Raw genomic sequence first — 26,582 nt, forward strand, 5'->3', positions numbered from 1 at the left:
GGGGGGAGATGGTGGTCGGGGGGAGAGATGGTGGTCGGGCGGAGATGGTGGTCGGGGGGAGATGGTGGTCGGGGGGAGATGGTGGTCGGGGGGGAGATGGTGGTCGGGGGGAGATGGTGGTCGGGGGGAGATGGTGGTCGGGGGGGAGATGGTGGTCGGGGGGAGAGATGGTGGTCGGGCGGAGATGGTGGTCGGGGGGGCGGAGATGGTGGTCGGCGGGAAGAGATGGTGGTCGGGGGGAGATGGTGGTCGGGGGGGGGGGGAGATGGTGGTCGGGGGGGAGATGGTGGTCGGGGGGGAGATGGTGGTCGGGGGGGGAGATGGTGGTCGGGGGGAGATGTTGGTCGGGGGGAGATGGTGGTCGGGGGGAGATGGTGGTCGGGGGGAGATGGTGGTCGGGGGGAGATGGTGGTCGGGGGGAGATGGTGGTCGGGGGGGGGTAGAGATGGTGGTCGGGGGGGGGATGGTAGTCCGGGGGAGATGGTGGTCGGTGCGGGGGGGGGGGGGGGGGCAGATGTTGGTCGGAGGGGGGCATATTGTGTGTGTGGGTGGCAGATGGGGTGTGGTCGAGAGTGTAGTTTATGGGGAGCGAGTTCTGGGAAACCCTGCCATCTGTGGTTAAAAAGAGAATGAAGGCACACAGCCTCATTAAAATATTTAAATGACCAACCCGCCTCCTGCAAGCAGATTAGTCGGCCACCACTTGTCCCGCCTCTGTTAAAACCAGAAGTGCGCAGATTCGACGTGGGTTGGGTTCCTGTTTCAAATTTTTGCTTTTTAACTTCCCACCTGGAGCAATCCCACCTGCCTTTGGGGATGAAATGCATTCCAAAGAGTTCTTTATACTGCCTCCTGACATTCAGCACAATGGTTATTGCAGTGTGTGAAATTGAGGATTCACAGACCACTCGCATCATTTTTATTCCGCATGTGTTCTGGTAATGTTAATTTCTTGCTTTATAACACTCCTGTGAAGCATTTTGGGATGTTTTATTACGTTAAAGGTGCTATATAAATACAAGTTAGTATTATTTTTGTAATGGGAATTTTTATGTTACTATCAATTTATTACAATTAGTCCTAGCTTCAGAAATTCACAATAAAATCTTGATTCCACCAGTCCTGAAGACGGGCTTAATATCAGACAGATCTGAGCATTTGGGACTTAGCACCGATCCAGGAAGCTGTCACCTGCCATCTATTCCATCAACATGGGCGCCCTTTATACTGTTTCACCTTGGTCCTCTGAATCCGACCACAATCAGCCCCAACAACAGCAGCACCAGGCACACCAGCAGCACCAACAACACCAACCTTCTCCACAATCAACTGATGCTGCACAGGACAGAGGGCATTAGCACCCGAGCACTTTGTTGTTCTGGAGGCCAGGGATGGCCTCACCATGGCCAGATTTACTTCACTTGACGCTGTACACCCTGGCTGCCACATGATGCGCTCGGTTGACACTACCCCACACCAACACCACAAAGCATCCCTACAACGTCCAAGCCATTCCTTTCACACTCATCACCATTGCGAGAGCATTATATCTCACCATTCACTGTAACTCACTAAGCCACTTCCAAAGTTGCACTCAAATCTGTCCAAGAATGGAAAGTGTTGAAAGTAAAGGTTTCAATGTTTGACACCACATTAACACAAACTTTACCTGAACATTGGATAAAAGATTTAAGTGGCTACCCTTGTGTGTTGTTAGTGTGTTGTGCACTAGAACAAGGGTGAGTGTGAGGGGTGGCTAGTGAGATGGGGATGTGATTAAGTTGTTAGAGAGAGATGGATGGATGGACGTGCAAGGCAAATTGGTGTGACTAATGATGTGCAGGGGTAGGGTTGGGAAGGCACAGTGATGGGAATGTAATGAGAGGCACAGCAGTACGAAGGTGAGTGTGGCTTTGTACCATTGTTTCGTGATCTAATGAGAGGAATGAAAGGTTTGCATTCACAGCACCCAAGTCCTCCTGACAACACCCCTGCTTGTAACCTCCTCTGCAATGTGCAACCAGGCTGTGTTGGTCACGTAGGGAGGTGTCTTCCACCCATCGGAAGTGAAGAAAACTTCCCTGCATATGGAGGGAGTCTGGGAGAACCTGGGTGCAGGATTTCTGTGCAGTCATCGTCAGTGCTTGAAGTACTTCAATGCTGTAGAACACAGACAGCACAAATGTTAAAAGAAACTGGCTATGGTCCTTTTAAGAAAACCGGCTGATGATGCGTCATGAATGGCATCACCAGACCCACTTCCTCTAATTGGCCTGGGAAACGCGTTGGGTGGGCTTAACAAGCTCAATCAATGGAAAATCACTTCCACCATGTCATCAGCATCATAGGCGGTCCCTTGAACGAGGATGACTTGCTTCCATGAGTTCACAGGTTGTTTCGATGAAGGACCCGATGTTCCAGTCCTGAACTCCAATTGAGGGGGTGGAAGATGCCTGTGCGTAAAAAATTTTTTAACGTGTGGTGACCGTTGCACACCAGCCACCACATGGGCTTGACAGAGCTAGGTCTTGGACCAGTGGCAAGAATTAACCAAGATGACTGGAGATCTGCTCTACTGCACGAACCTAGTGCACACACATATCGCAGTGTGGGCTGGCTGTGCTGCCCCTGGGCCAACTTCGACTAAGTGGGCTGGAGCCTGCAGCGGGGTCAGAACCCGCCACCGATGTCACCCATCCTGGACCTGCCAAGATAAGGAAAATCTCAGCCATAGTGACAGCGCTAAACAATTCACTTGAATAGTGTTGCTTGAATATGTAATAGAATTCAGATGAAACTATCAGTTTACAGAATGCCACATGGTGGCACTCTATACTATTGCTTATCCACCAACTGGTTCAATTAGTCACAATAGTTGCAATGCTAACAGTGACAGAAAAAATATTATTTGAGCAGGGCATCTGGCTTTTCTGCATTAAACTTCTGTACATTTGAAATTGATTACCAATCTTTAATCCATAAAAAAACTTTGGGGGAGAAATTTGTAGCATTTGTGCCTCCCGTTAGCACCACCGGGGGCGCTAATGCGGCACAAATAACTTTTTGCCTGCGCGCGGCACCGCTAACGACAGCCGCAAAATATCATGGGAGTTTAGCGGCTGCGGTAACCGCTAGCGCCCCGCTCCGCTGCGCCGGTGATGATGACATCATCACTGTGCGCAACAACCCGTTTTCGCCCTGGAGCGAAAATTCGGTAGCGCTCCCTGAAGCTGTGCCAGGCAGCCTCCCCGAGGGTATGTACCGCCCGCTGTTGGCTGCTTGTGGGGCAAAATTTAATGGGGAGGTGGCACTTTGAAAAAAAAACGTCTGACTTACCTGTCGCGGCTTGCTTCATGTTGGATCGCGGGATCCGTGCTGCGATCTTGCAGCCCGGCACTGCTTTTGAGTGCCTGGCTGATGCAATGGCACCTTGCTCCCTGGTGGTCCAGGTAGGGACCCATAGAGTCGGCAACGTGGCTGCGTCCGTCTATGATTCCTTCCATCTGCTCACGCCCCACAAACAAGTGGAGTGCGTTATTTTGCGCTCCACTTGCTGTCGGCAGCAGTAACCCAAATTTAGGTCGTGGAGCGTGACTTCTGCACTTGGCACAGAAAATCTCACCTCGTTGGTGTTACCACCGCCAAACAGGGCGCTATGCAATTTTCCCCCCTTTAAAATATTTAACATGGCCATATGTAAAATCACAGTACAAGATACTATAAAAGACTATAAAAGACAGTGATGAAATGTCCAGTGTCAAAATTTCAGTATGGAATATTGGAGTAAATATTTTGAATGTTACTGAACACATACAGTTGTATAAAACACACTCCAGATCTTACATATGTTAGAAATTTTCTCTTGAATGAGCCAGACCTGATAATTCAGAAGAAATGTTTTCATTTATGAATTATCACTCTAACGTTTCCCTCATTTGTAGGATTATGTCTGGTATTCTAAGAATATAGGAGTAGGTCATTCAGATCCTCAAGCTTTTCCACCATTCAATTACTCCATTTACCCGCCATTGATCCATATTCCTTGATACCCCTACCTAATAATATGCCGTGGAGTAGAACATAAGAACATAAGAAACAGGAACAGGAGTAGGCCATACGGCCCCTCGAGCCTGCTCCACCATTCAATAACATCATGGCTGATCTGATCATGGACTCAGCACCACTTCCCCGCCCGCTCCCCATAACCCCTTATCCCTTTATTGTTTAAGAAACTGTCTATTTCTGTCTTAAATTTATTCAATGTCCCAGCTTCCACAGCTCCCTGAGGCAGCAAATTCCACAGATTTACAACCCTCAGAGAAGAAATTTCTCCTCATCTCTGTTTTAAATGGGCGGCCCCTTATTCTCAGATTGTGCCCTCTAGTTCTAGCCTCCCCCATCAGTGGAAACATCCTCTCTGCATCCACCTTGTCAAGCCCTCTTATACGTTTCGATAAGATCACCTCTCATTCTTCTGAATTCCAATGAGTAGAAGCCCAACCTACTCAACCTTTCCTCATAAGTCAACCCCTCATCCCCGGAATCAACCTAGTTAACCTTCTCTGAACTGCCTCCAAAGCAAGTATTTCCTTTCGGAAATATGGAAACCAAAACTGCACGCAGTATTCCAGGTGTGGCCTCACCAATACCTTATATAGCTGTAGTAAGACTTCCCTGCTTTTATACTCCATCCCCTTTGCAATAAAGGCCAAGCTGCCATTGGCCTCCCTGATCATTTGCTGTACCTGCATACTATCCTTTTGTGTTTCATGCACAAGTACCCTCAGATCCCGCTGTATTGCGGCACTTTGCAATCTTTCTCCATTTAAATGATAACTTGCTCTTGATTTTTTTCTGCCAAAGTGCATGACCTCACACTTTCCAACATTATACTCCATCTGCCAAATTTTTGCCCACTCACTTGGGCCTGTCTATGTCCTTTTGCAGATTTTTTGTGTCCTCCTCACACATTGCTTTTCCTCCCATCTTTGTATAGTCAGTAAACTTGGCTACGTTACACTCAGTCTCTTCTTCCAAGTCGTTAATATAGATTGTAAATAGTTGTGTTCCCAGCACTGATCCCTGCGGCACCCCACTAGTTACTGGTTGCCAACCAGAGAATGAACCATTTATCCTGACTTTCTGTTCTCTGTTAGTTAGCCAATCCTCTATCCATGCTAATATATTACCCTCAACCCCGTGAACTTTTATCTTGTGCAGTAACCTTTTATGTGGCACCTTGTCAAATGCCTTCTGGAAGTCCAAATACACCACATCCACTGGTTCCCCTTTATCCACCCTGTTTGTTACATCTTCAAAGAACTCCAGCAAATTTGTCAAGTATTGCTTACATTTCTGTTTTTCCTCAAACTTAATAATTATCTGGGATCTGAATATGTAAAACCGTATATATTTTTTCTTTCTATTGATATTAACTAGGTGTTGACTGAGGGTAGTATCCTCTAGCTGTGTAAGATATTGAACAGAGCTAAAATCCTCATGACATTAGTAATATGAAATTCAGAAACTTAATATTGTAAGACATTACTGTTGAACACAGAGACACACAAAATTATTTCTGAGGCTAGGACTAATTGTAATATGTTGAGTGTTTCATGAAAATACCAGAGCACATGCATATTAAAAACTGACCATGGTCACTGGCCACTTCAACAACATACTGAAACTATGGCATATCAATAGAATTATTAGAAGTACTTCACTGACTCGATATTGGCATGATTTGTATAATGATCAAGGCCAGTATGTTATAGTGATTGATTAGATCAAATTCTGTTTTTATTACATCGGATTTTTAATGACTTTTTTTGGCTTTCCCGCCAAGTGAAGATAGCGGGAAGAGGATCCAGGGCTAAAAGAGGACCAAACCAGTAAGTTTAAAAAAAAAATGTGTTTACTTTTCTTGTGGGGCTAAGAGGAGCAGGAGTTCTCCTCCAAGCCTCACAAAGAATGCTTAGGTCTCTCCTGCCCAGGGCTCACCCTGTTTCCAAATGTGTGACCCTCCTGAATCCCTCCCCCTGCAATTTACCTGGTTTCCGGCGACCATATCTTCAGTGCCAGTCAGTGCCCTCCTGCTGCCTGACATTTCATTCCAGGTGTGCAATTAAATTATGTTATGTGCATGAGGCCCAGAATGTAATATCACCTGGGCCTTTCACTGCTGAGGTCAGGGAACTTGCCGCTTGACTCACCCCACACCCGGCCAAATCCCACTCTGGTTAAAATTGGGCCTTCAGTGTTGCATTGGATTGATGAATAAACAACTGGTTGACCATTCAAGATGCACTCTACTGAGCACACTACCCTAGGTTTTGGCCATTTAAGCCAGTTTGGACAGCTAATATTTGCTCCAAACTCACTTAGGCCAGCATATGTGGCCACTTGTGGCCCGCACAGAAAACCCTTGTGAGAATAAAGAAATCAGTGCAGGTAAGTACATTTAAAGCACCAAGCACTAAACAAAGCACAAAAATAAGCATTCAATAACAAATAAAAAATACAAGGAAGCTGAGAGGACCTGCACCTGGCACCAAGACTTACACAGCACTAAACAAAGCACAAAAAGTAATAAGCAATTAATTAACAAATAAAAAATAGAAGGAACCCTGCACCTAAAGCATCAAGACCAAAGTAATAAACAATCAATCAATCAATAACAAATAAAAAATAGAAGTCCTACCTTTATGTGAAGGGAAGGCAGCCGGCCACCGATGAGGGAGCCCATTCAGCCAGGGATAGGGGCGGCACGCTTCGGGCCCCTCCCACACAGCCTGCAGAGCACACTTACAGATTCTGGAGGCAAGGAGCTACTGCGCATGCGCGCACACTGTAGCGTGCATGTGAAGAGATCTCGGCACTGTCTTCAGCGCCGGGACCTGGCTCCGCCCCCGAACCCAGTTACCATGCTGCGCCACCATCGAGGAGAGGCTGGGGAGCGGCCAAACTCGGCCTGAAGATTTTTGGCGTCCTTGAAGTTTTACAAAGCAGCGCACCTCTGGTGAGTGTGCCAGAAATTTGTACTGGTCAAATTTGGGCACAAAGAAACTAAAATTTTAGTGCCAAACATTTAATATGAATATATATTGCTTGAGATATACAGAAATGTTACATTGTTCATTATTCCTCATGTACGTGTGTCAAGCATCCTAAACTGATACATATAAACAAAAGATTGTTTTAGGAACAGGAATCGGTTTATTTGGCCCAATAGTTCTATCCCTTTTTCCTAGCCACGTTCTCACCATATCCCTCAATTCCTTCTTCCTTTTGAAACACATCCTAAGATCTAAAGCCATTTTTACTGCCCATTTCAAATACATTCCCATGTAACTTATTGCACAACTCTGTCACTCTGGGTGAAAAAGTTCCACCTGGCTTCTCCAATGGGGATTGCTATAATGGGGCAGAAATTACGGTATCTTTGACTGCATACGCTCAGTGTGCGACGTCATAATCCTTCTGGAAGGCCCCGCAACTTGCACATGCGCGAAAATCCAGAATTTGCGATCCGTCAAGATATGCCTTGATAGATCATACAAACCAAAAGTAAAATCAGAATTGCTGGTGCAGAGTTGTTGCCCAACAACTGCCCAGTAATTGCCGACTAAACCTAGGGCCTGCTTTCCTCAACGTAAGGGTTATTATAAATCTTAAATTAAACATTCAAAAATAAAAAATGATGCACAAACATTAAAAAATTAGTTTCGGCAAATATTAGGCCAGATTAAAATGTTCAAAATTATTTTTCAAAAAATGTAATTTTTATTGCTTTGGGTGCAATGGAGAGAGTTATGAATAAAGTTGAAATTCAGAAAATTCATATTTATAGGAATTGTGTAAATTGTTTAATTATTTGGGGATTCTATTGCATGTCTTTAGGGATTCTGTCCCTAAATAATGCAATAGAATCCTTCTTTCTCATTGGAGGACCGGACTCACGTGATCCCAGGGACTCTTCCGAACTGCCTGAGTCTTTAGGATCCGTGGGCATTTACGCAGATGTACGCCTGGAGGCCCAAGACCCGAACTCTCTGCAGTCTGAAGGTAAGTTCAGAAATATTTCGCGGGTTGGAGGCGTATTCCAGAGGTACGCCTCCGACCGCAATTTCAGGCCATTGTCCACACTTACCTGTTACATTTACTTGTTTCGTTTCCCTGTAATGGAACTAGATGGTACTCCAACAGAATTTTCAATGTTTATGTGATCAAGGTCCTGCATGGCCTTCTATCACACCAGCAGTCGGCGCTGTAGACCCACTACACAATCCTAAAGATCTGTAGTGCGTAAACATAGCGAATGTAGTTCATCTTTTTTTTCAAATTGTTAATTTATTTTTTCACACCTGAATTTCAAGATACCAAATTCTTCACCTTATCCTTATTACATTAAATTAACTGGTGGTAGATTCTGTTAGAGGTAATGGTGCGCCAGGGCAGAAATAGAAGAAGAAAGACTTGGATTTATATAGCGCTTTTCACGACCACCGAACATCTCAAAATGCTTTACAGCCAATGAAGTAATTTTGTAATGTGATCACTTTTGTAATGTGGGAAACGCGGCAGCCAATTTGCGCACAGCAAACTCCCACAAACAGCAATGTGATAATGACCAGATAATCTGTTTTTGTTATGTTGATTGAGGGATAAATATTGGCCAGGACACTGGGGATAACTCCCATGCTCTTCATCGAAATAGTGCCATGGGATCATAGAAACATAGAAACATAGAAAATAGGTGCAGGAGTAGGACATTCGGCTCTTCGAGCCTGCACCACCATTCAATAAGATCATGACTCATTCACCTCAGCACCCCTTTCCTGCCTTCTCTCCAAACCCCTTGATCCCTTTAGCCATAAGGGCCATATCCAACTCCCTCTTGAATATATCCAGTGAACTGGCCTCAACAACTCTCTGCGGAAGAGAATTCCACAGGTTAACAACTCTCTGAGTGAAGAAGTTTCTCCTCATCTCTGTCCTAAATGGCTTACCCCTTATTCTTAGATTGTGACCCCCTGGTTCTGGACTTCCCCAACATCGGGAACATTCTTCCTGCATATAACCTGTCCAGTCCCGTCAGAATTCTATATGTTTCTATGAGATCCCCTCTCATTCTTCTAAACTCCAGTGAATACAAGCCTAGTCGATCCAATCTCTCCTCATATGTCAATCCTGCCATCCCGGGAATCAGTCTGGTGAACCTTCGCTGCACTCCCTCAATAGTAAGAACGTCCTTCCTCAGATTAGGAGATCAAAACTGAACACAATATTTCAGGTGAGGCCTCACCAAGGCCCTGTACAACTGCAGCAAGACCTCCCTGCTCCTATACTCAAATCCCCTAGCTATGAAGGCCAACATGCCATTTTACCTTCTTCACCACCTGCTGCACATGCTTGGCAACTTTCAATGACTGATGTACCATGACACCCAGGTCTCGTTGCACCTCCCCTTTTCCTAATCTGCCGCCATTCAGATAATATTCTGCCTTCATGTTTTTGCCACCAAAGTGGATAACCTCACATTTATCCACATTATACTGCATCTGCCATGCATTTTCCCACTCACCTAATCTGTCCAAGTCACCCTGCAGCCTCTTAGCGTCCTCCTCACAGCTCACACCACCACCCAGCTTAGTGTCATCTGCAAACTTGGAGATATTACTCTCAATTCCTTCATCTAAATCATTGATGTATATTGTAAATAGCTGGGATCCCAGCACTGAGCCCTGTGGCACCCCACTAGTCACTGCCTGCCATTCTGAAAAGGACCCGTTTATCCCGACTCTCTGCTTCCTGTCTGCCAACCAGTTCTCTAACCACGTCAATACATTACCCCCAATACCATGTGCTTTAATTTCGCACACCAATCTCTTGTCAAAAGCCTTTTGAAAGTCCAAATACACCACGTCAACTGGTTTTCCCTTGTCCACTCTACTAGTTACATCCTCAAACACATCCACCTGAGAGAGCAGCTGGGGCCTCGGTTTAACGTCTCATCCAAAAAACAGTACCTCCGACAGTGCAGCACTCCCTCAGTACTCCACTGGAGTGTCAGCCTAGATTTATGTGCTCAAGTTCCTGGGACTTGAACCCACAGCCTTCTGACTCAGAGGCAAGTTTGCTACTCACTGAGCCACAGCGGAAAGTAAAATAATCAGTGAAGAATCCCACAGACGCTAAGTCACTGCTTCAGGGTAAGTCCAGGCCCTTAGGTTAAATTCAGCTCAGTATGAGCTGGAGTGGATTTGGAAGCCAAGTAAGTCTCTGTATAAAGAGGCAGTTATGTTAATTCACTGGGCCAGGCTGTGTGGCAGCCTCTCAGACTCTTTCAGCAGTTCATGCTGGAAATGCACAGCCTAGGCACTTAATGTGCATATTGTGATCCCATACTGGCTACTCTTTATTAAACCACCTACTCCCCAAGTTTACTCGATGATTGATTCCATCATTTTACATAGAATGGAGATGAGATTGATAGGCCTGTAGTTGCCTGTGCCTGTTTTATCCATATTTTTGCATATGGATAGTACATTGGTCTGCTTACAATTTAATGATACAGACCCCACCACTTCTATTGTCCACGTTTATCACGGGTATCCACCTAACTTGGGCAAATAACACTAACCATTTGCCATTACCATAGGCATCAATTACAAAGGCACTGCTTATAACATGTTAAGTGCTCCGGTTATTTTGGGCAGTGTCTGTCTCCTAAACAGAAGTATTCTGACAGTCCTCATTCATTCTGTGTCTGTTCAAAAACGATAGATTAGAGAAGATGCTGCACTGCGATTGCTCCAATTAGTTAATTGATCAAGGAGTAACTGTGGGAGTGGAATTGGCATCCTGTCATTTGCTTGTTTCCTTCTCTGCTCCCGCCCTCTCTTGGTGACTCGAATAGATGGTACACTACACCAGGAATTGAGTTCAGATCAGCCCTGTGACAAACAGATTGGAATCCATCACCAAATGATGGGGATGCAGAGTGTCATGTATTCAACTGTCATTGTAATCCATGCATAAACTGACCTAAGTTGTACACCGTAAGAACACTGGCCACTAGGTGGTGAACTTGTGGGAGACACTCCTAACCTGGACTTTCAGGTATAAAAGGGGAAGCTCCATCCACCTTCATCACTTCAGTGCTGGAATAAAGGTTACTGGTCACAGAGTGACCTTCTCTCAGTATGGGCCTCGTGTGCATTTGTACTGTATAGTAAGGACATATCATTGGCGACGGGAAACTAGGATTTAAACCACGCGAGCTTGGCCACTAGCAGCACAGACGAGAGGTAGTGTGTTGGTGATGATTGGGACGATTTTATTGAGAGACTACAGCAAAGTTTCGTCAACAAGGAATGGCTGGGACAGGATTCGACCGACAAACGCAGGGCTCATCTCCTGATGGTTTGTGGATCAGGACGTACTCCCTGATGAAGGACCTTCTAGCGCCAGAGAAGCCGGCGGACAAGACTTTTGAAGAGCTCAGTAAGTTGATCGGGGAACACTTTAAACTGGCAAGCAGCATGCACATGGCAAGACACCGGTTTTACATGCACCGGCGGCGAGAAGGACAAAGCGTTCCAGACTTTGTGGCAGATCTCCGGCGACTGGCGAGCCTATGTAAGTTCCCAGATGCATGCAGAGCGGAGATGCTGCGAGACTTTTATATTGAGGGCATCGGGCACGCTGGGATTTTCAGGAAACGGATTGAGACCAAAGACTTGACCCTGGAAACGGCGGCTTTGATGGCCCAGACATTCATCTCAGGGGAGGAAGAGACCAGAATGATGTTTGACAAAAATCTTGGTTTAAATGCAGTAAATGGACAGGGAGTCAACATTGTTAATGCGGCACACAGTTCTCCAGGCAGACAGGGGCAATCGGACATGCCCGAGCATGTAGTCGAGCCCAAAGGGGGAATTCAACAGAGACAATGGCTAGCTGAACGGTGATTCATGCCATCGCAAGGGACAATGCGGCCAGTAATGGGGCCATCAACACCTGTCAATGGTGCGCTTAAGGACAGTTACAGAGACAGTCAGAGACGATCGACTGGTAATGGACCTTTTGTTTCCAACAACGGCTCATGTTGGAGGTGTGGAGGCAAATACCCAGCCAGAGCTTGCAGGTATCAGCAATATACCTGCAGAAATTGCAACGTCAGCGGTCACTTGGCGCGCATGTGCACGAAGCCTACAGCCAGGTTGATGTACGAGGAGGACGTGCCCGATGTAAGCCCTACGAGGCTAAATGGGCACTGGGGGAAATCGCTGGGAGCTGAAGTTCAGTGAGTTTATGTGGAGCACATATACAGTTCATACACCAGGACACCACCGATAATGATGAAAGTGCCCCTCAATGGCATCCCAATATCAATGGAGCTAGACACGGGGGCCAGCCAGTCCCTGATGACTATCAAACAGTTCGACAAGTTGTGGGCGTCCAAGACCAGGAGGCCAAAGTTATTGCCGATTGACGCACAGCTATGGACAGACACAAAGGAGATCATTTGTTAGATCTCTTAATTTCCAATGAAATACGAACTCCGATGGTAGTTTTAACTTCTTTATTTTTGACAGAGAGCAACAAGCTGCTAGCTGATTGCCAGTTCCTTTGTCTTACTGGGACCACATGGTCAAAATGGCTGTATTTATACTGGGTTCAATTTACAGAAAAGAACTTGCCTTCTTTGACCTTATTGGCTCAATTAATAGTCTTTTAACCTTTTAATTGGCTCGCTACCCAAGGTCCTAAAATGTCAAGTTGATTGATGAGTTAATGCAACATGCTGAGCAGCACATAGTAGCTTTGACTTGGGGGTCTGTGAATTTTCAAAGCCTGTTTAATGAGCCTGTTTGAATATTCTATCAATCCCCCCCTTTGATTCTTTCACAAACTGAATCATAAAACTTCAGGTATCACTGGTTAAACATTCTACAAAATAATTTCATACATGTTAATAGAGTTTCCTTCTAAAATTTGTTGATGTGTTTTGCCACATGTCCGGACTAGTAGCTTCCACACAAATTTACACCAACCCGAGTTCCATCGTGGCCACAATAGAAGTCTGGTTTTAGTAGGTTAATTAACCTTATTCCAATTTAATCCAAATCAATATCTTAATTCAACCAGTAAACAACCTTTCCTTAAGCATAACATACCCCTGTGCCACGTACAGATGGTCTGCTGGGACCTGCAAGGTGTCTCACCTTCGGGACAGCAGCTACAGCCGCCTGGTCGCAACAACATTTAATCAACATAAACAAACAATATAAAAGTAAAACAATTACAACAAATAGAATTAAACCTTCCACCAATGAAGTTCCTATTGACCTAGCCATTCAGTGGCTCCGCTCGACAAAGTGAATGATGGGGGTTGCTTAAGATTTTCTACTTCCTTTTGGATATGCTCCGCTAAGTGGGTAATTTCTTCGGAGCTATCTGGGATATATGTGCAACACTCAGTTCCGAGTAGGGCGCAAGTACCTCCCTTTTCAGCCAGGATGTAATCAAGGGCCAGTCTATTCTGTAGGGCTACTGTGCGGATTGCTACCATTTCTGCATTGATTTTAACTAGGGCCTCTGAGGTATCATTGGCTACTCGTTCCACAACGGATGCCATGTTAATGGATTCCCTTGCCAGTTTGGCGGTCCCATACCAGGGGATCAGAATGGCAAAGAACCTCTCTGTTTCTGTGATAGCTCTCTGAGGCCGGTGTAAATGTTCCGACAGTGACTTTATATGATACATATAAGGCACAATGTAGGCTAAATAGCAGGATCCCATCCAATTCTGGGGCAGCCAAGGGTAGGCCTTGTGGCCACACACCCAATAGGTGCAATTATATGCAATGAATGTTAGCTGTTTCTTTGTCAGCAACACTCCGGGGCCTGTCCAGGCTTTTCCATCTGTTTTATTAAGAATCCCCGTTACGTTAAGAATTCCCACATCGGCCCAGTTTGGACGGTTCCGTGGCTTGATTATATTATAATTCCGGGAGCAGTTACTATACCCCATATTTTGGCCTCCTTTGATGTTTCTAATCAGACAGACCGATTCCCCCGATCTTCCTATTCCCGTTGTATTAGTGATAACAAAAAATGGGGGCCGTTTGGAATTATTATAGCATGGTTGGTATCCCCCTTCAAAGGTAGTCAGATTGTAACCTGCTGACTTCCATTTACGTACCCAATTTTCCGTATCCTGAAACGCATTGCCTGTTTTGTTTTGATTAATTATTCACTCAGCCATTTCCAAGATATTCAAGGGAACTGGCCTCAAGGGAATCCCTTCCTTTGAGTGAATAGGAATATGTGTACACACCCAACAACTAGAAATGTTACCTTGTTTGGCATAAATGTATGACATATATAAAAAGGTATTTACATGTAATTCCCTTGCTACCCTCCTATTTCCCTTTGGTGCAGAAGGGCGGCTAGTAAGAAGTAGGCCTATGCCTAGAATACCTACAATCAATAATACAGTAAATTTATACATTTTCACAAAAAGTAATTGTCCTTATTAGATTTCAGCTTCAGTTACGGGTGCTCATTTAACATGTGAAGCGTGGATCCAGGCTTTCTTTCCATGGACTTTAACAGCTGCCTGGATGGTCAATAACACTTGATAAGGTCCCTCCCATTTGGCACCCAAAGGTTCTTTATGCAACTTTTTCACATACACCCAGACTCCCAGGATGATGTCGTGTCCTCCTTCAGGTGGATTACCCCAAGCTGCCGATACCTGTCGGGAAACAGAACTAATAGCATTGGTTAAGTTCTGACAGTATGATAACAAAGTGTCACTCATTAAGTGAACATCAGCTTTCCGTAAATCGATAGTTCCTGGCAGTGACATGGGTCTTTCTGTTATAATTTCAAATGGGCTTAGACCTGTAGTTCTGTTTGGGGTTGCCCTAATGCTACATAGCACTATTGGTAGTGCCTGGGACCATGGTGTTCCTTCTTGGTGATATTTGGCAAGCCGTTGTTTCAGAGTTCGATTCATTCGCTCTACTTGTCCTGATGATTGTGGATGATAAGGACAGTGTAAATCCCACGTAATGTTCAGTAATCTACAGACTTCTTGGCAGACAGCACCTGTGAAGTGTGTTCCCTGATCTGAGTCAATGCTACTCGGGACTCCCCATCGGGGAATGTAATCCTTACACAAGACCTTTGCAGTGTGATTAGCTGTGGCTCTTTTAGTTGGGACAGCTTCTACCCATCTAGAGAATCTGTCGACCATGACAAGAATGTTAGTGTATCCTTGGCATGAAGGAAGAGATATATAATCAATCTGCAGATGCTGGAATGGTCCGACAGGGGTAGGGGGCCTCAGTTGGGGCATTACCGTGATGGGTCCAGAATTATTTTTCTGGCAGACCACACAGCGGTCTGTTACCAGCTGGGCATGTTTTTTAAATCCCCAACCCCACCAGCTTTTCTGGAACCGTGCCGTCATCTGTTGTGAGGCCAAGTGTCCCCACGAGTGGATCTGTTGGGCTAAAAAAGGCGTAAGCACTTGTGGCGCGACTGGCTTGTCGGGAACTCTTTGTCTCCAGACACCATCTTCGCATAGCTTAATTCCTGCCTCAATCCATGTCCATTTTTCCTCTCGAGAGCACTCGCCTTGCATTGTTTGAAGGTCTCGTGTCAGAGTCCTGAGTGCTTTCAATCTGCACATCTGTGTTGGTTCTTCTGGAGGAACGCCCTGTGAGGCGGCATCTTTAGCTGCCTGGTCGGCTAGGGCATTTCCCTGTGCTTCTGTGGTATTTTCCTTGGTATGGGCCTTACACTTCAGGATGGACACTTCCTGAGGTAATTGTATGGCCTCCAGTAAGTCTCGAACTTCTTTTCCATTTCGGATAGGTGTACCAGCAGCAGTGAGGAATCCTCTTTTCCGCCATAACAGACCAAAGTCGTGAGCGACTCCAAAAGCATAACGTGAATCTGTGTAGACATTAGCTGTCTGTCCTTCTGCTATTCGACATGCTTCTGACAGGGCCCGTAACTCGGCCTGTTGTGCTGACATTCCTGAGGGTAAACATCCTTTTGCCACTACCTCATATAAGGTTGTAACTGCCCATCCTGCTTTTCTGGTACCATTGTCCACAAAGGAGGAACCATCTGTAAACAGGATGAGGTCTGGGTTGTGTAGAGGCTCCTCTGCTGCTAAGGCTGCTGCTTCTGTTTCTTTTAAAATCTCCACGCAGTCATGCTCTTCACATTCTCCCCCCTCTTGCTCCCTCGATTCTGACATCGGGAGCATAGTTGCGGGATTAACCGGGCTGGCCCGGACGATATGAAGATTAGGAGCTTCCAAAACTGCTGTCCAGCGGGTCCATCTTGCTGCTGTCACCTGAGACATTCTATTCATAGACAGCAAAGCGTGTACGGTGTGGGGACACTTGACAATCAGCTTTTCGTTGAGGACTCGACCCGCAGTGATCATTACCGCTCGACATGTAGCTTCCATGGCCCTTAGGCAACTTCCTCATCCGAGGGCTACCGCATCCAGTTTTGCCGAATAATAGCCAATAGGTCTTTGCCGATCCCCATGTTCTTGTGTCAGTATAGCTGTCATATATTCTTCTTTCTCATGAACAAACAGGGCAAATGGCTTACCACTGTCGGGGATTCCCAGAGCCGGTGCCGAACACAAAGCCTTTTTCAAACTCAGGAAGGCCTCTTGCTGTTCTTTAGTGAGGGTGATGGCTTCTTTAGAGGCACGTTTCCCCTTTAAAATATCATTCAATGGCTGAGCAAGCTGTGTGAAGGAGTCAATCCAATTTCTGTTAAAGTTACACAATCCCAAAAAAGACCTTAGTTCCTGAATAGTGGTGGGGTTTTTAGCAGCCTGAATGGCTGCAGTTCTATCCTGGGTAAGTTCTCTCTTTCCTTGTGAAATCTTTTATCCCAGGAATATAACCTCTTCTTGGGATATTTGTGCTTTGTCGATGCTGGCTTTATGTCCTTTCAGCCAAAGGTGATCCAGCAAAGCTCGTAAATCTTGTTCGTGCTGTTCTTCCGTGTTTGAAGCTAGCAGGATATCTTCTACATATTGGATGACTGTGGACGACAGGGGAGGTAATTCTCGCAAATGGCTTTGTAAAGCCATGTGGAATACCATAGGGCTATTGTGGAAACCCTGTGGTAACCGGGTCCAAGTATACTGTTGTCCTTGGACAGTGAAAGCAAACCACTGTCGAACCTCCGGTGCCAGAGGCACCGACCAAAATCCGTTGGCCATATCTATAACCGAGAAATATTTATGTTCCGGTTTGTGGGCATTAAAAATGGTGGAGGGGTCTGCAACCCAAGGAGCTTTTTGATCAATACACTGGTTAGCTTTCCTATAATCGACAGTCAAACGCCAAGTCTCATTGGATTTCTGTACCGGCCACACGGGGCTATTGGAGGAGCTATGCGTTTTAATAAGCACCGCTTGTTTCTCCAATTGCTGAATAACTGGTAAGATTCCCGCGATGGCAGTTGGACTGATGGGATACTGTTTAGTACATGGAGGCTTGGTCCCTGTAAATGATGCAGGCTCCATCTGGAGTAGGCCACAATCGTTCTTATCTTTAGCCCATATCGGGTGTTCCTTCAATTCTTCTTTCTTCAAAGTTCTAACTGACCATGTCACCCGACCATCCTCAAAATGCAACGATGAATCTACTTGGATTAGAATGTCCATTCCCAAAAGGGGTTGATTTACTGGACCTATCCAGACCGGCGTGGTTAGTTCATGTGGACCCAGCCCGACAAGTACCGGTGTTGTCCTTTTAATTTCCATTTTATGGCCCCCAGCTCCATAGGCTGTACGTGCCCTACCATCCAACAGCAAAAAGTCTCCATATTGTAGGGGTAAGCATGTTAATTCCGCCCCTGTGTCTAAAAGACAGTCCACATCCTTATCGCCCACCCTCACAGTTATATATAGCCCATCTCCCCTTTGTTGTATTAGTGCGAGGAGGGGGGCCAGGATGGGCTCTAATCGCTTTTTGCTATCCCAAGTAACTCTTTCTGTTGTTGTATTGTCAGTCGCTTCAATGCTTCTATGAGGTCGTTATCTTGTGACAAGCCTGGCTTGTTGGCTGAATTGTATCCCTGGATGCGTCCTCTTCCCCAGCCACGATCTTTCTGTTTCGCCCTGCATGTCTTGGCCCAGTGACCTTCTTTCCCACAATAATGACATTTTCCGGGTAATTTTCCTAATAACTGTTTATCGGAATCCTGGGATTTCCATCCCATAGCCTGTACAGCTCGGACTTTAGCTCCCATATCCCGATCTAATTGGTTACATCGATCCACCAATGCTGCAAAGGTAGTTCCTCTACCTTCCCAGTCCGGTAACACTACCTTAAGCATTTTGGACAGTTCTGGCTTTAGACCTGCCACGAAAGCTGCTTTTCGGGGTCCAAACACTTGATCATCCATTTCTTCATCCGTATTATTCATACCCGAATGTTCTAGCCACGTGCATCTAAACCGCTCGTCATACTCCAGGACCTCCTCTGTTCCTTTCTGTTGGCAGGCTGCAATTTTTCCCCAGTCTGTCTTAGCTGGACTGAAGGCTTGCAGCCAGTGTTTAATCGCCTCCCATCCTGCATTTAATTCTTGCTCATCCTGCCCCAAAGCTTCTTCTACCTTGTCGTGCAATTTTCTTCCCTGTGTTTTTGGCACCATTATGGTCAAAATTTGCACTCCGTCCCAGGGATGAAGTTGATATATATTTCTTAAGCGGTCTAATTGGTCCCACGTTTTTACTCCCCCTTTCTTTGGATTGGGCAATTCCTTGGACCATTTATCAATTTTCTCTGGGTCTGCTGGAGCATGAACTAAGTATTCTTCGTACACCCTTCTCTTTGTTTTTTTGATTCCGCCCTCATCCGCAGTCTCTTCTGATTTGACTACAACTCGTCTTTTTTTAAATGGGGCAAAGCGCACCCCTAATTCTTCATCCTCCGACCCTGTATCGTCGGAGGATTCAGAATCCGTATCTATTCCTCGGTCGTGTCTTCGGGTTTGCGCTTTTAATTTATCCAAACATGGGTACCCTGGGGATTGACCGATACATTTTCCTTTTCCTATTACTGTCTCTTGACCTAATGATTTTTTCCATTCTTTAATTTCACCTTTAAGATCTTTAACTTCCGCTTCCAGCTTTTCAAGTTCAAGCTTTTTCTGTCGCAGCTGCGCACAAACTGCTTGCAATTGATCCTTTGTTCTGGTCATTTCTCGATCATGTTGGGAACGCATTATAATTTCATTCCGCTTTCGAATCTGGCCCATAACTGCTCGGGACCATCTAGTTCGCTCTTTATTTTTCATACGGGTCATTTTTCCCCAGACCCTTTGAATCTCGTCCAAGGACCATTGTCCTTTGGAGGTTCCGTATTTTTGTTCGATCTTAATACAGGTTTTAGATACGTTGAATTGTTGCTCTATGTATTCTTTCAACTGTTCGAGAATTAAATCTGGCGAAACCTCAGGTGGTGCCTGCCCACCTTTAACAGTTGTCGGCAATTCTTTGCTCTTATCTCCTGCTGCCATAATTTCTTTACTGGTGTCTCGAGTCGTAGGCTTTCCAGCCGATCAATAGGTCGGTGATTAATTAACTAACACACCGCCGAAGTTTAGACATCTATGGGACCTCGAGCCGACTACCAACCGGAGGGTTCGCAAACCGGAGGCTTTCGGAATCGCGTAGAAGGAGAGGCGAATTTAGACTTTTGACCGAAGACTTTTTAAAAAGAGGTGTCCTTACCTCAATATGTAGGTCCGATGTCCAAAATTCAGTTTCTTTCTTCAGCGATCGTGTTCGTGACGCCAAAATTGTTAGATCTCTTAATTTCCAATGAAATACGAACTCCGATGGTAGTTTTAACTTCTTTATTTTTGGCAGAGAGCAACAAGTTGCTGGCTGATTGCCAGTTCCTTTGCCTTACTAGGACCACATGGTCAAAATAGCTGTATTTATACCGAGTTCAATTTACAGAAAAGAACTCGCCTTCTTTGACCTTATTGGCTCAATTAATAGTCTTTTAACCTTTTAATTGGCTCGTTACCCAAGGTCCTAAAATGTCAAGTTGATTGATGAGTTAATGCAACATGCTGAGCAGCACATGGTAGCTTTGACTTGGGGGTTTGTGAATTTTCAAAGCCTGTCTAAATGAGCCTGTTTGAATACTCTATCATCATTCCAGTGCTAGGCAACGCCATGGTAGTCATGACCCACAAAGATTCGGAGAACAGGTTGCCACTCTGGATTGTCCCGGGGGACGGTCCCGCACTGCTGGGGAGGAGTTGGCTTGCTGTCATGAACTGGAAATGGGGCGCTGTCAATGCAATTTCTTCTGTGGAGTGAATATCATGCTCACAGGTCCTGGACAAATTTGATTCACTATTTCAACCCGGCATTGGCACTTTCATAGGACCAAGGTAGTGATTCACATAAACCTGGATGCCAGGCCAGTACACCACAAGGCCAGAGCAGTACCTTACGTGATGCAGGAAAAGATAGAAGGCAAATTGGACCGCCTGCTGAGGGAAGGCATCATCTCGCAAGTCGAATTCAGTGACTGGGCAAGCCCAATTGTGCCGGTGCTCAAGGCGGATGGGTCGGTCAGGATATGTGATGATTACAAGGCTACCATCAATCGGGTGTCACTCCAAGACCAGTGCCCGCTACCGAGAGCGGAGGACCTCTTTGCGATGCTACCCGGTGGCAAACTTATTTCAAAATTGGACCTGACCTCAGCTTACATGACCCAGGAGCTGGTGAGTGAGTCAAAGAAGCTGACCACCATCACGACACACAAGGGGTTGTTTGAGTACAACAGATGTCCGTTCGGGATTCGTTCGGCCGCCGCGATCTTTCAACGAAACATGGAAAGTCTCCTCAAGTTGATTCCAAGGACGGTGGTTTTTAAAGACGACATCCTCATCACGGGTTGCGATACTGAAGAACACCTCCACAACCTGGAGGAGGTGCTACGCAGACTGGACAGGGTAGGTCTGCGACTGAAAAAGGCAAAGTGTGTCTTCCTAGCTCCAGAGACAGAATTCCTGGGGATGAGGGTAGCAGCAGACGGGATCAGACCTACTGCGTCCAAAACGGAAGCGATCCAGAGAGCACCCAGACCCCGTAACATGATGGAGCTGCGTTCATTCCTGGGGCTCCTGAACTATTTTGGTAACTTTCTTCCCAAATTGAGCACGCTGTTAGAGCCGCTACACATGCTCCTACGCAAAGGTCGCGAATGGGTCTGGGGGGACAGCTAGGAAAGGACTTTTGATAGAGCACGCAATTTGTTATGCTCCAACAATCTGCTAGCGCTACATGACCCATGTAAGAAACTTGTTTTAACGTGCGCTGCGTCATCCTATGGGGTCGGGTGTGTGTTGCAGCATGTTAATGCCAAGAGTCAGTTACAGCCGGTAGCTTATGCCTCCAGAAGTCTGTCCCAGGCAGAAAGCGGCTATGGGATGGTAGAAAAGGAAGCACTTGCATGTGTACATGCAGTAAAGAAAATGCACCAGTACCTGTTTGGCAGGAAATTTGAGCTGGAGACAGATCACAAATCCCTTACGTCCCTTTTGGCCGACAACAAGGCCATAAATGCAAACGCATCGGCCCGCATACAGAGGTGGGCACTCGCGTTAGCCGCCTATGATTATACAATTCGGCACAGACTGGGCACTGAAAACTGCGGCGAGGCACTCAGCAGGCTCCCACTAGCCACCACCGAGGGGGCAACCGAGCATGCTGCTGAGATGGTCATGGCTGTCGAAGCTTTCGGAAGCGAAGGCTTACCCGTGACAGTCCATCAGATCAAAGTCTGGACAAATAGAGACCCGCTACTGTCTTTAGTCAAGAAATGTGTCCTGAATGGCGACTGGGCAGCCATGTACGGGGCATGCCCTGAGGAATTTAAACCATTTCACAGGCGCAAGGATGAACTCTCGATTCAGGCCGATTGCCTACTGTGGAGAAACCGAGTAGTCATGCCCCAGATGGACAGAGAGGTGTTCATCAGAGAACTCCACAATGAACACCCGGGCATTGTCATGATGAAGACAATTGCCAGGTCACATGTTTGGTGGCCAGGGATAGATGCAAATCTGGAACCTTCTGTTCGCAGGTGCAACACGTGTGCCCAGCTAGGCAATGCGCCCAATGAAGCCCCCCTTAGCCCCAGGTCCTGGCCCGCCAAGCCATGGTCACGCATCCATGTGGACTACTCAGGTCCCTTCGTGGGAAAAATGTTTTTGGTTGTAGTAGACGCCTATTCCAAATGGATCAAATTTGACATTCTCAATTCAAGCACATCCTCTGCTACAGTAGAAAGTCTATGGGCAATGTTCGCCGCCCATGGTCTACCGGACGTCTTGGTCAGCGACAATGGCCCGTGCTTTACAAGCATTGAGTTCCAGGACTTCATGGCAGGAAATGGTATCAACCATGTCAGAACAGCACCATTCAAGCCGGCCTCAAATGGCCAGGCGGAACGAGCAGTGCAGATAATCAAACAGGGGATGCTCAGAATCCAAGGGGGTTCCCTACAAAGCCGCTTATCATGCCTCCTGTTGGCCAATAGATCCTGACCACACTCACTCACGGGGGTTCCACCCGCAGAGCTGCTAATGAAAAGGACGCTCAAAACCAGGTTATCCTTCGTACACTTCACCATGAAAGAAATTGTTGAGAGCAGGCACCGGTCACAATCTGGCTACCATGACGGGAATGCGAGGGCGCAATGTATTGATGTCAATGACCCTGTCTTTGTCCTCAACTACGCTGCAGAGTCCAAATGGCTCGCAGGCACTGTGATTGCCAAAGAGGGGAATAGGATTCTGGTAGTTAAACTTACCAATGGACAACTCTGCCGCAAACACGTGGATCAAACAAAAAGGAGGTTCAGCAACCCCATAGAAGAAGCAGAGGAAGAACACGATGTAGAGTTCACTCCACCACAGGTGACCGAACACTGGAACCAAGTGGAGGAGAGCCCACTCACTGTGGGAGCCCGGACAGGCCTGAGGCACCGCAAACAGCAGACACTCAGGCCAGCGCCCAACAACCGGTGTCCCAACTCAGGTGCTCAACAAGGGAGCGTAAACCACCAGAGAGACTTAACCTGTGATCCCAATAAAACTTTGGGGGGGAGGTGATGTCATGTATTCAACTGTCATTGTAATTATGTTTAACTAATTTACTGGAATTCTTTGAGGATATAATGAGCATGGTGGATAGAGGTGTACCGATGGATGTGGTGCATTTAGATTTCCAAAAGGCATTCGATAAGGTGCCACACAAAAGGTTACTGCAGAAGATAAAGGTATGCGGAGTCAGAGGAAATGTATTAGCATGGATCGAGAATTGGCTGGCTAACAGAAAGCAGAGAGTCGGGATAAATGGGTCCTTTTCAGGTTGGAAATCGGTGGTTAGTGGTGTGCCACAGGGATCGGTGCTGGGACCATAACTGTTTACAATATACATAGATGACCTGGAAGAGGGGACAGAGTGTAGTGTAACAAAATTTGCAGATGACACAAAGATTAGTGGGAAAGCGGGTTGTGTAGAGGACACAGAGAGGCTGCAAAGAGATTTAGATAGGTTAAGCGAATGGGCTAAGGTTTGGCAGATGGAATACAATGTCGGAAAATGTGAGGTCATCCACCTTGGAAAAAAAAACAGTAAAAGGGAATATTATTTGAATGGGGAGAAATTACAACATGCTGCAGTGGAGAGGGACCTGGGGGTCCTTGTGCATGAATCCCAAAAAGTTAGTTTGCAGGTGCAGCAGGTAAACAGGAAGGCGAATGGAATGTTGGCCTTCATTGCGAGAGGGATGGAGTACAAAAGCAGGGCGGTCCTGCTGCAACTGTACAGGGTATTGGTGAGGCCGCACCTGGAGTACTGCGTGCAGTTTTGGTCACCTTACTTAAGGAAGTATATCCTAGCTTTGGAGGGAGTACAGAGACGATTCACGAGGCTGATTCCGGAGATGAGGGGGTTACCTTATGATGATAGATTGAGTAGACTGGGTCTTTACTCGTTGGAGTTCAGAAGGATGAGGGATGATCTTATAGAAACATTTAAAATAATGAAAGGGATAGACAAGATAGAGGCAGAGAGGTTGTTTCCACTGGTAGGGGAGACTAGAACTAGGGGGCACAGCCTCAAAATACGGGGGAGCCAATTTAAAACCGAGTTGAGAAGGAATTTCTTCTCCCAGAGGGTTGTGAATCTGTGGAATTCTCTGCCCAGGGAAGCAGTTGAGGCAAGCTCATTGAATGTATTCAAATCACAGATAGATAGATTTTTAACCAATAAGGGAATTAAGAGTTATGGGGAGCGGGCGGGTAAGTGGAGCTGAGTCCACGGCCAGATCAGTCATGATCTTGTTGAGTGGCGGAGCAGGCTCGAGGGGCTAGATGACCTACTCCTGTTCCTAATTCTTATGTTCTTATGTTCTTATAAACTGACCTAAGTTGTACACCGTGAGAAAACTGGCCACTAGGTGGTGAACTTGTGGGAGACACTCCTAACCTGGACTTTCAGGTATAAAAGGGGAAGCTCCACCCACCTTCATCACTTCAGTGCTGGAATAAAGATTACTGGTCACAGAGTGACCTTCTCTCAAGTATGGGCCTCGTGTGCATTTGTACTGTATAGTAAGGACATATCACAAAGAATGCTGTTAAATCTATCCAGGGTCTCTGTCATGTGTAGTGAGGAGGCTTCATAAATGGTGCGGGCTGTTCTTGATAATACAGTACTTTTTCTCAACCTATTATGGATTAACCATCCAAAGCTTATCGCGGGCTAATCACATTAACACCAACACACATGCTATAAGTGATGGGGACTGTAGCTTCTCAGTGTCCGGTTACTCCTCCATAATGGTTGCTTCACAAATCTGCTTCTCAGTCTCTTTTAGAACTCTGACCTAAATCCCATCTACTCCCGATGATTCCTTTGCTTTGAGCTAATAGTTGTATGCCAACCAAGTAACCTGGAGAGTGCCATCTAACACGAGGAGCTAACACAGTTGGTATTGTGAGCAATGTCACAGTGTGTATATGTATACGGTATATAGATATTTTCTGCAGAATCTGTATTTTTCATGAACTTTCTAGAAACTGAGAAGTGTGTTATCTCCAGTCAAATTTTTGTAATTTGGCAACACAAAAATTCTTTTTCGACAATTTCCATAAATTAGAGCTAAAAAATAATTTTCTCCTATTAGACAGGCTTTCCAGTGTTGATAGGCTGAAAATCAAAGGTAATTGTGGGCTTGCAGATGTGTTCATCCATCTGTCTCTTTTCCTTTATTGTTTCTTGATCTACTTTCTTGCTGTTGCTGAATTATTCGGGTTTGTTGTCACTTTTCATTACTTCACTAACAGTTCTTCATCTCTGATAGTGCTGAATTTTATTCATTTATAGGATTCATTTCCTCAAGATAACATTTTAATATTCGTTTTAGATGAGAAAAAAGTTATTTATGTGCGTTGAAAATATATTCTAATTTACCAAGCTGTGACTAAAATATTTATTCACCATTGCAATTACATTTTTTCCAGTGTGAATAACAACCGTATTTGGAATGTAATATCAGACAGACTATTTCATATTCATCTGTAAGTACATACAATACTATTTATAAATTATATATATTGCATATGATAATGTAGATATAGATTATAATTCTAGCAATTTTGATCAACTTTTGAAAATAGAACCAAATTCTATATTGGTTAGAAGAAATTTCACTCTAGGTGATTAGAGTTTGTAATGCCTTGCCGCAGGGAGTGGTTAAGATAGAGACCATTACTTGTTGTAAAGAAAAATATTTGAAGCAGAGAAAGATACAAAGCTTATGGAGTAGTGCGATTAGCTTTGGATTGCTCTGACAGACACAATGTGTGGAATGGCCTCCTGTGCTGTAGACTTAAATGGTTCAATGATATATTGGCCCAGATTTATATTCAGAATGACGGTGAAGCTAATAGCACTCACCATTATTTTGCAGTAAATCGGACAGCAACTTCTGGTGTACACACATGCGCAGTTAAATGCGGAAATCCGAACGTTGCTGTCCGAGTTACTCTGCTCCTCCACAGGCTGCACTAGAACTTCCTCGCCGATACACTCGGGGATAGTTAAATTGTTGAAAATTGGAATCCTGATCTGAACGCTCCTCCAACCTGCTACACTACTGAAATCAAAAACAAAATAGGGGTTAAAATTGGTATTCTAACTCATCTGTGGCCCATGGGGATTTCATATTGAGCTGGACCACTAAAGAAACGATTCCAGCCTGGAATCCTCTTCTCCATATATCGTCGCAGCTTTTATATAGTCTTTTGAAAAAAAAACATTATTCCAATCATGGAATTAATTTTCACGTTCACTGAAAATATCCACTAAATTGCAGGAAGTCGTTCAGTACTTTGTATTTTTCTCATTCTCTGCTGAGAGAACTGGATGAAGACTGGTCCATGTCTTTATAATCGGCCTTCAGGAAATGCAGAACTACACTCTGGGG

General features: G+C 45.5%; 1 long non-coding RNA gene across 1 annotated transcript in view; it reads left to right on the plus strand.

Moving 5' to 3' along the window:
• The window catches only part of LOC139262341 (uncharacterized), a 226,184-nt gene that overhangs the window by 191,955 nt on the left and 7,647 nt on the right, over positions 1 to 26,582 (plus strand). The window contains exon 2 of the long non-coding RNA XR_011592950.1: positions 25,618 to 25,674. This is a non-coding gene — a long non-coding RNA (uncharacterized lncRNA). The remainder of the gene's footprint in view (positions 1 to 25,617; positions 25,675 to 26,582) is intronic.

This window comes from Pristiophorus japonicus, chromosome 4 (genome assembly GCF_044704955.1).
Source record: "Pristiophorus japonicus isolate sPriJap1 chromosome 4, sPriJap1.hap1, whole genome shotgun sequence".
Lineage (NCBI taxonomy): Eukaryota > Metazoa > Chordata > Chondrichthyes > Pristiophoridae > Pristiophorus > Pristiophorus japonicus.